This window comes from Uranotaenia lowii, chromosome 3 (genome assembly GCF_029784155.1).
Source record: "Uranotaenia lowii strain MFRU-FL chromosome 3, ASM2978415v1, whole genome shotgun sequence".
Taxonomy (NCBI): domain Eukaryota; kingdom Metazoa; phylum Arthropoda; class Insecta; order Diptera; family Culicidae; genus Uranotaenia; species Uranotaenia lowii.
The window spans coordinates 253,430,488-253,447,424 of NC_073693.1; positions in this window are offsets into that span (position 1 = coordinate 253,430,488).

The window sequence follows — 16,937 nt, forward strand, 5'->3', positions numbered from 1 at the left end:
TGAAACTTTTATTCTGTTTTTATAAGTTTCAAAGAGTTTAAAATGATGTCAAAATGTATGTTTTATTGATATAGACTTCCAGCTGTTTCCCTCTTCCAATACAAGAAGTGCTCACGAACTATAAACTATAAAATCATTCAAAGGATTTAAATGACGTAACATTTCGCATTATTTATCTGATAAGTTTTCAAATTATGCCAAAAATAATTTGGATAAAGACTTGCCTCCTTCTTTCCGACTTCACTCAGAAATATTCAAGGGAGGGTCTCAAATTGTTCGTACATAAACAACCTCTCTTGGGTATAAGATATAGTGCGTTTTGCTTGATAAGTTCTCGATTTATACCCACAAACTTGTTTGGAAGCCCTGTTTGGAACACAATTTATATGGAACTCATTTTGTCCTTCCCTTTTCCACACTACAATGCAGAAAGATTTGTAACAATCATAGGAACATATCTCATTAGCAAAAACCTTCCCATGTTTAAATCATGTTAATAATTTTTTTGCCATATACTAAACTTGTAGATATACCACATTACAAGTTGAAGTGATGCCAAACAGCACTTGTCATGGTATGAAATATGGCGACTTTTCATTTTGGAATATCTTTGAAATTCGACTAAATCATAGCAATTTTTAATTTTTTGTGCTGATGCTGACAGTCCATTTTAAGACTTTTAAAGACTTAAACTTACTGACCTTATCTATTCATTAAAAATCTATAGAAAAGCAGATTATCAAAATTGAATCCATCGAAAAAAAATCTGTTCATGCTTAGACGGTGATATGAATATTTTCTGATAGTTTTCATGTTAACATCACACAAAACCTTAAAATGATGATTTTTGCGCCGAGAAGAGTAACAGTTATCGAAGTTTATTTTGCATCTATTTTTTAAATATCAATCTTCATTTCAATTCGGATACCCCAGGGCTAGAACAAACGATTTTTATCATCGTTTGACTTTTAAAAATCTTAGATGAATGTATTAATCTTAAAAAAAAACAATTTTCGTTTATTGCACAACCAAATCAATTCTCAACAAACTCTTGTTTAAAGTAAAAGATGCAGATAGATTGACAAAAGATATTCCTAAGTTAACATTTGCCTCGTTTATTGAGGTAAGTGGAAACACGAGGCCTCTCCTGAACTTATTCATAGATGCGTAACATAATGTGAAGGCTTTAAAATGAATTTAAGTTTTCTTGAATGTTTTGTCGAGTTTCATTGATGTATCTGCAATTTTTATGCAGTTTATTTTACTGAATGCTTTTTTAAGCAACATACCTTAATTTACAAAGACATTTAATAATTCTGTTTACCCACTTCATGCTGGTAAATGGTGGATAATGTGCAACACGAGGCCCCATAGTGATCATTTCACCTCTTATTCACAACTCCGATATCAACCTCCCCGTGGTACTGGTTGAGAAGCAAGTAACCTAAGCGGAGATCGGGTACCCAAACCCGGTGGATGCTTTGGTCACATGCAGACTGAGAAGGTGGCCGCACACGTCTGTTCCCCAGGTCAGGGGCGGCTTAAACAGCGTCTGTCTCGCAGCGAGCGGCTGAATTTATGAAATGCGGCTACCGCCAGCTAAGCCCAAGATGGCAGCCACATCGCGGGAAAGGGACCATAGGCTAACAATCTACTGCTCCCGATTTATAAAATTGCTACGGAATCCGAAAGAATTGACCGACCTGGAACTTTGGCGACGACTTTTAGCATGAAAACACGGACACGAATTGGAACTTGGAACGTTTTAACCCTTGCCCAACCAGGCAAGCTGACTCGACTTGCTTGAGAAGCTAGCCGCCTCAAGCTTGAGACTGAGCGAAGTCCGTTGGCCTAACACTGGACAACACAAGACACAGTCCGGGCAAGTACTGCTTTACTCTGGTATACGAGGAGAACACGCTATTTGGAAACAAGACTTAATTTCCTGTTAAGCCCGCAGGCCCAAGCGGCTCTCATTAGATAGAAACCGATAAACGAAATAAAAATCGTAGCCAGATTTAGAACACGGGTTAGAAACCAAAGATTGGCTCCTACAATCAGGACCTTGAGCGCATCATTAGGCGCCATGTTCTAGGACAGATGAGCGAAAACGGAGAGCTGTTTGTAGAATTTGGTGGCAACATGGTGATCGGTGGATCGCTCTTCCCCCATCGACCAGCACATAAGGTCACTTGGGTATCCCGAGATGGCCGAACAGAAAATCAAATTGACCACATCTGCATCGGCCGAAAATGGAGAAGGAGCCTTCTTGATGTCCGCAACAAATGAAGCGCAGACATTGCATCTGACCATCACCTCGTCCTTGGCGAGATACGACTGAGAGTTGCGCGTGTTCAACGGCGCGAGGATAAAGGTGGGTGTCGATACGACGTCCGCCTTTTGGAGAATCCAGAGGTGAAAAGGGCATACGTTGAACAGCTAGAAACCCGAGCCTTGGAATTGCCGACAGACGGAACAATCGAAGAACAGTGGTGTGGAATCAAGAATGCCTTTATCACGACGAGTCATGGTACTCTCGGTAAAGTTTGTGAAAGACGAAGTGAATGGATGTCGGGTGAAACTTGGAGGACGCTTACGATATGCGGAGCTGGAAAAGGCAGTTAAACGAGCTTGTAGACGAGACAAGAGAACCTCGTTAAACTCCCTAGCTGAAGAGGAAAGAGCCGCCACCAATGGAGATATCCCATTACTTTTTGACATTTCTCGCCGCCTTAGTGGTACAAGGACTAATGCTAGAATGCCGCTAAAAGATCGAGCAAGTCAGTTATTGACCGATCGAACAGATCAGCTCAAACGATGGACTGAGCACTTCGTAAGCAAAGTCACGAATAGCGATGGCCAACAGAACCAGCAGCTCAAAGCGCCCTCGCTGGCTGAAATAGAAGCGGCAATTAAAGACATGAAATCCAACAAAGCACCTGGGATCGATTGCATCTCCGCTGAAATGCTGAAAGCCGACCCTGCCCTGTCAGTACAAATGTTGCACCGTCTTTTCGCTGACATTTGGAAAAGTGCAACATTCCCGGTCGACTGGATGCAGGGTATTTATCCTCGTTAAGGTTCCTAAGAATGGAAACCTGCCAGAGTGTGGTAACTGGTGAGGCATAACGTTGATCTGTACAACTTTCAAAGTACTATGCAAAATGATCTTGAACATGATCCAGGAGAAAACCGACGTTACACTCCAACGGCAACAAACTGGATTCCATACCGGACGAACATGTGTGGACCACATTGCAACGCTACGAATCATACTGGAACAAATCAACATATTCCAGGACTCTCTTCTGCTGGTGTTCGTTGATTTCGAAAAAGCATTCGACCGACTACACCATTTAAACATCTGGGCGACTCTAAGGCGACGAGGTGTCCCAGTAAAACTAGTCCATCTCATCGAAACACAATAAGAGGCATTCTCGTGCAAGGTCTTGCACGATTGTGTCTTGTTAGATCCAATCCCGGTAACTGCTGGAGTGAGACAAGGATGTAGGGTAGGTGTACCCTCCTCCGTCGTATCCCTCTTATTCGTCTTAATTCATGAATGCATGTTTTAGAGCTGAAAAATAACTTTACACTTTAATGGGCTACTTCACATGATAAACTTACGCCTGTAAATTTATTTTCTATCACAAATTTGTCACTTTTAAAACTATTTTTTGAGATATTTGATTTTGAAATCTCGAAGTGAAATTAATTATTGGCACAGTCCGCCATATTGAAAGACGAACTTAGTGATCCCCTCAACGTGTTTCTTTGTTTTAACGCTTCCTGTCAATGCATATAACAATCAAAATCATCAAATTCAACAGAAAAGTGTTGATATAAAATTAGAAAAATGATTTCAAACTAATCTGAACTATATAAATTTGTCAATATTCGATTGAAATCGAATCGCTCGGCCCCCATAATTCGTCGTAATTTTGCGACAGGAATAGGAAACCGTTTTGCAAGAATTGTAATTAGACCGGTTCATTTTTACTATTTTTTACTGACCACAGTCGGACTCATAGAGAATGAACATAATTGATTTCTAAGTAATCACAACATAATAAAGTAATTTTGAAGCTAGGAACTAGATGCGCTGGGAGATAAGTGCAAAAAGTCTTTTTATATTAATAAATTACTTTAATGTATTCAGCATTGCTTATAATGCATGGTTTTAAATTAACATAGAATTGATGGATTTTTTTAAGCTCAGTGGTTGGTGTTTTACAAATTATTTACTACCAGTACCGTGCATAATTTAATAGACGTTTGAGTGCACGCAAGAATATCTCCAACTTTACACATTTCTAACGCTCAACTCCAATGACATTGTTTCTTCATAATTTTATATTTTAAGATTTGATTATTTTATGGTCGATTATTTGATGACATTAAACCTCTCTCAAGTATTTGAAACATTAGATACATCAATTATATGAAAAATAGACTTTTTCAACTTCTTTCATTCAAACTGCAATATCCTACATACGACCAAACGCTTTGCTCTACAGAATGTTCACTGAGAGATCCTTGAAAACTAAAACTTTAACTTCTCCAGTTTTCAGAAATTCTCTAAATGGGAATCAATAACTACTCGAGGAAAAAAAAATCAATTCCTGGACCGATAACCTCGATTTTTATTGAATTTTGACGATGCATGGAAAATCGATGCAAAGTCGTTCAAAATAAAACAAAATCGAACCCCTTTTCTATGCTGATTCCTACATATAAGTTTTAAAACGTGAGTCAACGTTTGCTTCATATTTTATAAATTCTCAGTGATTTTTCAACAAAAGATGTTTTGTCATTTTTGACATATTACAGTTTGAATGAAAAAGTCGAAAAGTTTTATCGCTCGTTAAAAAACTCGAATAGATGAGCTGAACCAGTCTAATGCGCATTACACGCATCAACGTGGCGTTGCTTTGTTTCGATATCCTTCGCCAGGGTTCCCACATGTATAAGAATACACATGTTGACAAAACGCAAATGTGATTCTGAGTCTCCTCAAATGTCTTACTATTCAGTCTCATTACGTAGAAAAACATATAGTTCTATTAAAAATGTTGATGTTCTTTAAATATGGGTAGTTTCTGTGTAAATTTGTGCATTGTAATTTGTGTTAAATGTCTGTATGAATGTTATGAAATTTTATCTTACAGACAAATCCTGGATCATGGCAGCCCTGTCCGTTAGAGAGTGTGTTGGTAGAAAATACATTTGCAGGGTGGATTCAATATGTAAGGTCTTATAATGTGCTGCCTGCAAATGCCTTAGCCAAGCAATGGTACCTAGATACAATAACGCTACCTTGAGATTTCTTGGCAAGACCGTTTTATTGCGACTTAGATCTCACTCGAACTTTGCCGTTATCCTGCGCGGTTGATCCGTGCGAAGAAAATAATAGCATTTGCATGAACCGCAACCGCATAATTTCAAATCTATACCTCATGAGGGAGGAATAGTTTGAAACAATTTCGGTATAATTGAATAGAAGGTATAATATTTTGCTGCCTGCAGATGCATTAGCCAAGCAATGGTAGACCTGTTTACAATAAAACTATCCTAGTTTCATGGCTTATTGCGACTGGTTACTTGAAAAAACTTCTGTTGTTATCCTGTGCGGTCGATCCGTTCGATGTAAGCTAATGCCAATTGCATGAACCGCAACCGCAAAATTTTAAATGTATTTCTGAAGAAGGTGGAATAAATTGGGACAATTTCGGTCTCCTTGTACGACGGAATTAGGAACCTGGTACGACAATGAAGGAACTTGAATGAGGAAAACAAATCATAAATCGACTAAAAAGTACGTAATGGATTGATCTATTTCCTTCATAGTTTCATAAAACAGTATTAGAAATATTGTTCAATTTTTTTTTTTTTTCATATGTGATGAAAGAAATTAGAGAAACATGAACTATCAAAGAACGAAATAACATAAGCCGTAAATATCATGAAAATTTCGAAAAAGATACAACGGCTCACCGACAGGACTTGAACCTGCAATCTCCGCTTCGGTACAACGGCGCGTTAGCCAATTCCACCACGGTGAACGTGATGGAACCGGCGAACACGAGCAATCGAGCTCTGCCGATCAACTGCTGGACCTTCTATCGAAACACCATGTATATCCCGCATGTGATCTTTCCCTCTATTGATCTCTCTTGTTTCTCTAACCCCACCCATCGACTCGGGATTTTAGCCGAGCGAGCACATGGTCGATTGCTTCGGGTTTGCCGCAACTTACGGTCAGATGAAGAAGCAATCTGTGCCGCTCAAGGTTCCGAGCAGACCAGTTACACAGGGAGGTGTTGCTCTGTTGAAATCAATACTGATGTTATGAAATCGCTTGGTACATCTTTGTACCTGAAAATGATCACATTTTCATATGTGATGAAAGAAATTAGAGAAACATGAACTATCAAAGAACGAAATAACATAAGCCGTAAATATCATGAAAATTTCGAAAAAGATACAACGGCTCACCGACAGGACTTGAACCTGCAATCTCCGCTTCGGTACAACGGCGCGTTAGCCAATTCCACCACGGTGAACGTGATGGAACCGGCGAACACGAGCAATCGAGCTCTGCCGATCAACTGCTGGACCTTCTATCGAAACACCATGTATATCCCGCATGTGATCTTTCCCTCTATTGATCTCTCTTGTTTCTCTAACCCCACCCATCGACTCGGGACTCGGCTAACGCGCCGTTGTACCGAAGCGGAGATTGCAGGTTCAAGTCCTGTCGGTGAGCCGTTGTATCTTTTTCGAAATTTTCATGATATTTACGGCTTATGTTATTTCGTTCTTTGATAGTTCATGTTTCTCTAATTTCTTTCATCACATATGAAAATGTGATCATTTTCAGGTACAAAGATGTACCAAGCGATTTCATAACATCAGTATTGATTTCAACAGAGCAACACCTCCCTGTGTAACTGGTCTGCTCGGAACCTTGAGCGGCACTGATTGCTTCTTCATCTGACCGTAAGTTGCGGCAAACCCGAAGCAATCGACCATGTGCTCGCTCGGCTAAAATCCCGAGTCGATGGGTGGGGTTAGAGAAACAAGAGAGATCAATAGAGGGAAAGATCACATGCGGGATATACATGGTGTTTCGATAGAAGGTCCAGCAGTTGATCGGCAGAGCTCGATTGCTCGTGTTCGCCGGTTCCATCACGTTCACCGTGGTGGAATTGGCTAACGCGCCGTTGTACCGAAGCGGAGATTGCAGGTTCAAGTCCTGTCGGTGAGCCGTTGTATCTTTTTCGAAATTTTCATGATATTTACGGCTTATGTTATTTCGTTCTTTGATAGTTCATGTTTCTCTAATTTCTTTCATCACATATGAAAATGTGATCATTTTCAGGTACAAAGATGTACCAAGCGATTTCATAACATCAGTATTGATTGTTCAATTACTAAACATCTGTTTTAAACCAACGTAGAAGGCAATTCTATTGAAATAATGAAAAAAGCTTCCTTAAGCCGTTGTCTTAGGGTCCTTGACCCTATCTTATCACGGCTACTTTTTTTCTAATTTTTTTCTAATCGTGACGGATGAGATCCTGACTGGATCGATAGACTATGAACCGAACCGAGGATGGCCGTAGAATTCTTCAACAATGCAGCAACTGAACGACCTTGACCTGGCAGACGATATTGTTTTACTCGCGCAAACTCAACCGGATATGCAGAGCAAACTAAACGACCTCACCGAAAGCGCCAAGGCAGCAGTTCTCGAGGTCAATGTCGGAAAGACCAAGTCGATGGAGATCAACACAGGAAATCCCTCCAGTTTCTTGGTAGCTGGGCAACAGGTTGAGAAAGTGAAGGGCTTCCAGTATCTTGGTAGCTTGATGGTGGTACCAAGAAAGACATCGAAACTCGGATCAGAAAGGCCCGATATGCATTTTCGAGCTTTCGCAACATGTGGCGCTCACGTCAGATATCTCTACGAAAGAAAACTCGAATCTTTAACCCAAACGTAAAATCCGTATAGCTGTACGGGTGCCAAACTTGGTGCACACCACACTTCCTTCCGAAATGCTCTACACTCGTTTCCGAGTATAACCGAAGCCAAGTGCCGAGCGAAACCGGTGCTCCAAAAGCAGCACTATTGTGAGAGAAGGAGAAATCCCAAAACACACAACTGAAGTGCAATTTTTTTCTTCTCATTCTACCGCAGTAGGCAAATAAACAACACGAAACCATATTGTTTATTCTTCTTCTCTTTTTGTTTGGAAAGAACCAAACCAACTGAGTAGCTTTAGCGCTTCTCCCCTACACTTATACCGTATTTGTTTATGCCGAGTGTTGCACTGGTGCTGTCAAACTGTTTGTTTATTCGGACAGTGTTGCACTGGTTTTGACCTTGTGTAGCACTGCCATCGGGCGGTAGTGTCCTGAAAATTTCGTCAGTGTTGCGAGAGCGTGTGAGTGAGTGAGGTAGCAATACACTGGCGACGATTTGTGTTTGTTTTTATCGGGTACGGTGGAACACTGGGGAGAAAACAATGACGGTATTAGTTTGCTGATTTTTTTTCTCTTGCTCTCACTAAGGCGATGGCTTCTCTGCTTTTTGATTGGGTGAACGCTCGGCGTCGGAACAGAAAAGTTCACTGAGTTGCATTTTTCAGGCGGCTCGAGGAGAAATGGAAAACCATGCCACAGCCTGCGAAATATCATCCGCGCTTGGTGGCCTGGCAACTGGATCTCAAATGAGGAACTACGTCGCCAGTGTCATCAAAGGGCGCTAGAAATCGAGATTCGGAAACGCAAGTGGAGATGGATTAAGTACACGCTGCGAACGAATGAGAACGAGACTTGCAGAGAGGCGCTTGAATGGAATTCAGAGGGACATCGAAGAAGAGGCAGACCCAGAAACTCGTGGCGACGAAGCTTATCCGCCGGAATACGAACTATCGAAGAGAGTCTTGTCTGGGACCAAGTGAAGACGCTGGCTTCGGATCGTCAACAGTGGAGGTCTTTTACCACGGCCCTACGCACCGGAGGATCGACGCTGAAACATTAAGTAAGTAAGTAGTAATACCCACTTTTGATACAGCACACGGGATACTCTTTTCTGGTCTTTCTCACAGAATGCTGGATCATTTGAATATGAAATTCCTAACAGGTAGATGTATCATGGCTAAAAAGCGCGTTTGGACTTGTTCCACCGTGTGAAATTACAGGAGCTAGAGAGGATTGCAAGAAAATGGCAATACATTACTCAAACGGACTGTTTGAAAATATGACCAATCCTGACAAGGATCATACGATGAAAAGTGATGGAATCTGACGAACAATCAGATGGTCAATTGTACGGTGATGGACATACGCGGGAGTAAGACGAAAAAAGTCGTACAGAAATAGAAAATTCAAAGTAGGGTAAGTGTACCTAAGACAACGGCTTAAGGAAGCTTTTTTCATTAATTCAATAGAATTGCCTTGCATGTTGATTTGAAACTGATATTTATGCATTAAACTTTATTTCGAATACTGTTTTATGAAACTATGTAGGAAATAGATCAATCCATTACGTATTTTTGAGTCAATTTATGATTTATTTTTCTCATTCAAGTTCCTCCATTGTCGTACCAGGTTCCTAATTCCGTCGTACAAGGAGACCGAAATTGTCTCAATTTATTCCACCCTCTTCAGAAATACATTTAAAATTTTGCGGTTGCGGTTCATGCAATTAGCATCAGCTTACATCGAACGGATCAACCGCGCAGGGTAACAGACGAAGTTCTCTCGAGTAACCAGTCGCAATAAGCTATGAAACTAGGATAGTTTTATTCTAAACAGGTCTACCATTGCTTGGCTAATGCATCTGCAGGCAGCAAAATATTATACCTTCCATTCAATTATACCGAAATTGTCTCAAACTATTCCTCCCTCATGAGGGATAGATTTGAAATTTTGCGGCTGCGGTTCATACAAATGCGATTATTTACTTCGCACGGATCAACCGCGCAGGATAACGGCAAAGTTCGAATGAGATCTTAGTCGCAATAAAATGGACTTGCCAAGAAATCCCAAGGTAGCGTTTTAGTAGCCAGGTACCATTGCTTGGCTAAGGCAATTGCAGGCAGCACAATATTAGACCTTACAAATTGAATCCACCCTGCAAATGTATTTTGTACCAACACACCAGGGGTGTCAGGTGTCCTGATTTATCAGGATTTATCCTGATTATTGAGAGACCGTCCTGATTTTTCAAAAACGCTTGTCCTGATTTTTGAAAAATGACCCTTAAAATGTCCTGATTAGTCCTGATTTTTTAAAAATATCCAAAACATAACTAAATTTATTGTTAAATGATGAGAACATCAAACAAATCTTAAATAAAATAGTTTAACCAGTTGAACCAATGAGATTCTTTGATTCAAATTACATTAAAATGAGGTTTTTCGATATTAACTGCAGGCCAGCCAAGGTTATTCTCGCTTCAGTTGCATAATTCGAGGCGTCTTCAGCACCTATATTTCGCCTCTAGCTATGCAATCTAAGCAGAACTGCATTTTGTTTTCAGCCATTTGGGGGTGTCCTGAAAAATCCTGATTTTTTCTTCGCGGTGTCCTGATTTTTGACAAAACGACCTGGCACCTCTGCAACACACTCTCCAACGGACTGGGTTGCCATGATCCAGGAATTGTTCGTAAAATAAGATTTTATAACATTCAAACAGACATTTTTCACAAATAACATGGCACAAATTTACAAAGTAATTGCATATATTTAAAGAACATCAACATTTTTAATAGTACAATATGTTTTTTCTACGCACTGAGACTGCATAGTAAGACATTTGAGGAGAGGCAGAATCACACTTGCGTTTTGTCAACATGTGTATTCTTATGCATGTGGGAACCCTGGCGAACGATATCGACACAAAGCAACGCCACGTTGATGCGTGTAATTGGCATTAGACTAGTTGAGCTCTTCTATTCAAGTTTTTTTTGCGAGCGATAAAAGTTTTTGCAAAAATGTTTTTTTTTCGTAAATTGACGCTTCGTTATTCTAACATTTCGTTGTTTGGGTTCAAATTTTTGGGAAATGACGTAGAGTAATCCAACTGAAATTAAACTTTTCGACTTTTTTCATTCAAATTGTAATATGTCAAAAACGACAAAACATCTTTTGTTGAAAATTCACTGAGAATTTATAAAAATGCAACAAACATGAGTCAAGTATTAAAACTTATATGGTAGAAATCAGAGTATAAGCAGGTTTGATTTTGTTGAATTTATGAACAAAAAATCATATCTACCGATGCCAAACTTGTATTGAGATCCAAACCAGAGACTCATGAACTCTTATTTCAAAGTTTAAATGATTCATTCATCCAAATTCTCTTGTCATTTTGACCTTCAACGGGAGTTTTTTTCATCGTTTTTCCATGCATCGTAAAGATTCAATAAAAATCGAGGTTTTCGGTCCAGGAATTGAAATTTTTTCCTCGAGTTGATTCCCATTTAGAGAATTTCTGAAAACTGGAGAAGTTTTAGTTTTAGTTTTCAAGGATCTCTCAGTGACCATTCTGTAGAGCAAAGCGTTTGGTCGTATGTGCGATATTGCAGTTTGAATGCAAGAAGCTTAAAAAGTCTAATTTTCATATAATTGATGTATCTCAAGTTTCAAATACTTGAGAAAGGTTTAGAGTCATCAGATAATAGAACCAAAAATAATCAAACATTAAAATATGAAATAATTTTGAAGAAACAATTTCATTGGAGTTGAACGTTAGAAATGTGTAAAGGTGGAGATATTCTTGCGTGCACTCAAACGTTTATTAAATTATGCACGATACTGTTAGTAAAATAATTTGTAAAACGCCAACCACTAAGCTAAAAAATCCATCAATTCTTTGTTCTGTTCCATGCATTATAAGCAATGCTGAATACATTTCAAAGTAATTTATCAATATTAATAGACTTTTTGCACTTATCTCCCAGCGCATCAAGTTCCTAGATTCAAAATAAAAAAAATTACTGTATTGTGTTGTGATTACTTGGAAATCCATTATGTTCATTCTCTATGAGTCCGACTGTGTTCAGCAAAAAACAGTAAAAATGAACCGGTCTAATTCCAATTCTTGCAAAACGGTTTCCTATTCCTGTCGCAAAATTACGACGAATTATGGAGCCCAAGCGATTCGATTTCAATCGAATATTGACAAATTCATATAGTTCAGCTTAGTTTGAAATAATTTTTCTAATTTTATTTCAACAGTTTTCTGTCGAATTTTATGATTTTGATCGTTATATGCATTGACAGGAAGCGATAAAATAAAGAAACACGTTGAGGGGATCACTAAGTTCGTTTTACAATATGGCGGAGTGCATCAATAATTCAATTCACTTCGCGATATCAATATCAAATAAATTAAGAAAAAGTTTTAAAAGTGGCAAATTTGTGATAGAAAAATAAATTCACAAGCTTAAGTTTATCATGTGAAGTAGCCAATTAAAGTGGAAAGTGATTTTTCGGCTCTAAAACATGCATTCTTGAATTGCGACGAATCAGAGGGATACGACGGAGGAGGGTACACCTACCCTAGTATGAAATTATCCTAAGGATAAAATGTCCGTCCCACTTCTTAAGAAGCGTAAGGGGTGGAGGAAGGACCCAAATGGGCCTAAGGGACCATCACAAAAAAAGTTAAAATTATTTTCATAGTTCATATTAAAAATTTATCAATCACTTGCTCTAGTGTACCTTCTAAACTGAAAATTATTCCGAAAATTGCATATGTCAAGAAAAAGTGGTTCATTTTATCTATGATTTTTACTTATGCTTGCAAAAAATCAAAAAGTTCTCTGCATTTGGCATTTAAATACATAAATCCTGAATAATCTATTTTGAAGGACAGGCTCTTGTTCAGTTCATAAGTTTGATCTTTTTCATATTTTTTGTATGCTTTATTTATCGAGGGATTAACGATGCGTTTTCACCCACCCATTTGTGCATCAAATATCACTAAATTCACCTTTTATTATGAACTCTTGCACTTTTTGTCTTTTTTTTTGTTTTGTAATAAATTACTTCTTTGTGTGTTTTATTTCATGCACTCTAGTAGAATGTGTTTCACTGTTAAAATCACGTAACAAGTATTGCACACTGAAGGGTCTTCTTTCTTCAAAAGATAATCGTGTTTCATCTTCGTTTGACCAATTCCCAGCCTTGTCAGGATGCGCTGGTCTTTCTTGTTTTCCATATCTCTCCATTTGCTGGTCGCCATTTTCATTCCTCTTAACTTGTTCGTTGTGTTGTTTTTCCATGTAGATGTATGTTCATTTTCATTGGATTTTGTTGTTGTTCTAAAAATTTAAAGGCGCTTGTTACATCTTCAGTTAAGTACATTTGTATATGTTCATAAAATGTTTTCGATCCATTTCTGTCGAAAACACCTTATTCATATTTCTGTTATCGATATGTATCAAAACTAACCTTCTAGGCGTATTGGGATATGAAATGTTAAGTAAATCTTCCCACTTTCTTTTTTTCAAACGTCCTCAAAGAGTCATACCATTATTTCATATGCATCAGTATTATATTCATATTTTTTTAGACCCCAATTGCTGTCACCACGTGCATTGAAAATATGCTTGGTTGAAAAATACGCGAACAAACATTCCCTCTAATCAGTATGCTATGGGCTATGCCATGGTGACTCTCCTCTCGCGACGTTTCCTCGCGGCGCCTTGGCCATGGAGAAGATAAAAAAAAGCACCCAAAAGAAAAAAAAAATTGAAAAAAAGGGAATTCATGACTTTTATTTGATTCAAATTAGGCTGGAACAAATATCAATTTCTTCTTGTGTCACCGAAAATTTCCGAAAAACCCGAAGGGGGAAATAAATAAAGTTTGAAGTATTTTATGTAAATTTAGATAAAAAATTCAAATATCCGAAAGATTACAATACCAAAAAACAAATTGTAGAACATTGGAGTTATTTCACCTTTTGTTAATTGAATTATTCGATGAAAAATTACTTGATTTAGAGGTCTTGTGCAATGATATTGTATACAATTTTGTTGCATACAAGCTTTCGTGCAATTTATTCTAATTTATTAGTTTTTCGCATTATTTTTGTTATCTCTCCCCCTCGCGATGTTCCAACTCCGAGTGACAAAAGAAGGATTTGAAATTTGTTCCGGCCTTATTAGAAATTGAAAACTGGTTAAAGTGGACGAAAGCCGCATTACGTTTAAAACACTTGACCAATTATTCCCATAATGAAAAATACAAGTCAGCAAAATATTTTTACCTCATATTCGTAATAATTTCTTGATTTCAAAAGCCACCGGATATAGTTTGCTTCCCGTAGGATCTTGATATGCAAAAAGGTTTTAGTTTTACAGTTTATAAATAGAAATCATCATTCATGGAAGTCATTGAAAATAAATATGGTCTCGGCCATAAAACCTTCCATATTCGCCCCGTTTAATGATTCACGTGACTATCTGCCTGGCTCAGGAATCCCAATTCCTTTGATCCCGCTCTCGAAGTTCTACTAGGAACCAGTTTGTTGCATGCTGCTGGATGCAACCGATCTCACGGCTTCGAACTTGACTCATTCGCTCAAGGTAAGGTAGCAGAGAACAGCGATAGTGCAATCATCGAGTGCATCATCATCACTACCATTTCGTCAGTATGCCAAGGAGCGGAAATCGTCTCAATGGCCGCTCATTAACAGGAGCGGCGCATTTCTGTATTTAGAGTAGCGTAACGCGTCACCACTATCATTAAGTTTAGAATTGTTAGAACAGCGCTGCTACTTACTTACTATTAACTGCTGCAGCTGCGGGGAAACACTTAATAACAAATATATCACGGATAATTGATTGATTGCGCTTGTAAGACGGCAGCATTGAATTGCATTGTAGTGGTGGGTTGGTCTCTGGCTGGTCAGTCATCTGCGATCGATGCCGATCTTAACGGATTAGTTAGCGACCTAGCAGCACCTCAGTGAGTGATTAGAATTACTGTCGTCGAGATGAATTCCTTCGCCGTTGGATTTGTTCTGTGCCTGATCGCTGCCTGTGGAATTGCTGGACCTACCGTTGTAAGTTTGTTTCTTTTTTGGTGAAAAATTATCATGTTGAAGTGACCGTTTCGTAATGTTAAAGCGTTTTCGTTTATTTTCCACTGGCATGGGGGCACACTATTTCCTCATGAACAAACCAATTCGTCACCCGGGACAACGCATAGAATGTATATGCATTAGACTAGTTCACTTTTCGGCTTTTTTCGCTGATCGCAACGCCACTTACAGGGTTTGATCCTCATTCATTTTCAAGTACTCTGGCCAAATTTGAGCTCATTTGAATAAGTTTCCGGCGTGCGCTAGGAGTTTTATTGAAAAAAGTCCATTTTTCTGGAAAATTTTCGTAGATGTGTTCTAGCAAGCTGTTGTTAATATAAAATGATAATTTTATAGTGCTCGGTGATTGGTATGACAAGCATTCGTATTGACCTGTTTTAGATAATTGACTAAATCAAAACCGAAAAAATTAAAAATTCATAAACTACCAACTTTTACAGAAAATTTACTTACAAGTTGTGAGCTTAAAATCAGTAGTAAATAGAAAAAAAATATTTTCGATATAAACTTTTCATAAAAAGATAGCCTTATTTATAACCTTTAATTTGATGTATAACACTTAATAATCGCAAGAGTGCTAGCCAAGTTATTCAAATATCTATGCAACAAATTTGATTTGATAAAATATTTTTCATTCAAGTTTGCTCCACACCAACTTGTGCACAAGAAAGGATGTTTTATTCAATCAAGTACCCCATGACGGGGCCAGGAGTTAAAAAAAAGCGCGCGCTTTGATCAAGTTGTAAGCAAGTCCTTGCAAGTTTTGCAGGTTGCATGATGCTAGAACTTGAATGGAGACAACATTATGATTCAAAGAATGTGATGTGAATGTTTGAATATCTTTGCTTGTACTGTTGCGATAATTAAGTGTTATACATCAAATTAAAGGTTATAAATAAGGCTATCTTTTTATGAAAAGTTTATATCGAAAATATTTTTTTTCTATTTACTACTGATTTTAAGCTCACAACTTGTAAGTAAATTTTCTGTAAAAGTTGGTAGTTTATGAATTTTTTAATTTTGTCGGTTTGATTTAGTCAATTATCTAAAACAGGTCCATATGAATGCATGTCATACCAATCACCGAGCACTATAAAATTATCATTTTATATTAACAACAGCTTGCTAGAACACATCTACGAAAATTTTCCAGAAAAATGGGACTTTTTTTCAATAAAACTCCTAGCGCACGCTGGAAACTTGCTTAAATGAGCTCAAATTCGGCCAGAGTTCTTGAAAATGAATGAGGATTGTTGATTCCGGCTCTTGGAGAGTTAGGAGATGTTCCGGCTTCTCTTTAGAAGTTGGGAACGATTGTTAGTGGGACCGATTTCTTCCAGCAAGTCACGACTCAAACGAGGTTAGGTTCGGTGTGAACAGGCTTCAACTGTAAATAGTTTTATTTTTAGGTACAATCACTATTGTAATTATTTAGGTTTACTTACAAATTTCGGTTTAGATTGTAGGTTATCAAATTGTAGAGTAATGAATTGTAGGGTAACAAATTGTAGATATGTGAGAACTAGAATAACAACGATTTTAGCAAACTTATTAACTTAGGTAGGTTTAACAATTTTCAAATAAATCTCACCGATATCGATTCTGTTCTAATTAATTCAATAATCGAATCGTTGGAATTATGTGGTAGATGTTAGGCACTATAATAGATTAACAATTATAATTATACTTCAAGAATTAGAAATATTAGAAAATTTACTAAAAAACAAACGTGGTGATCCGCTCAGATGAAGGAAGAAAGTGAAAGAGTGACGTTTGTTTTTCATCTTCCATCTCATTCCCTGCTGGTTGTCCA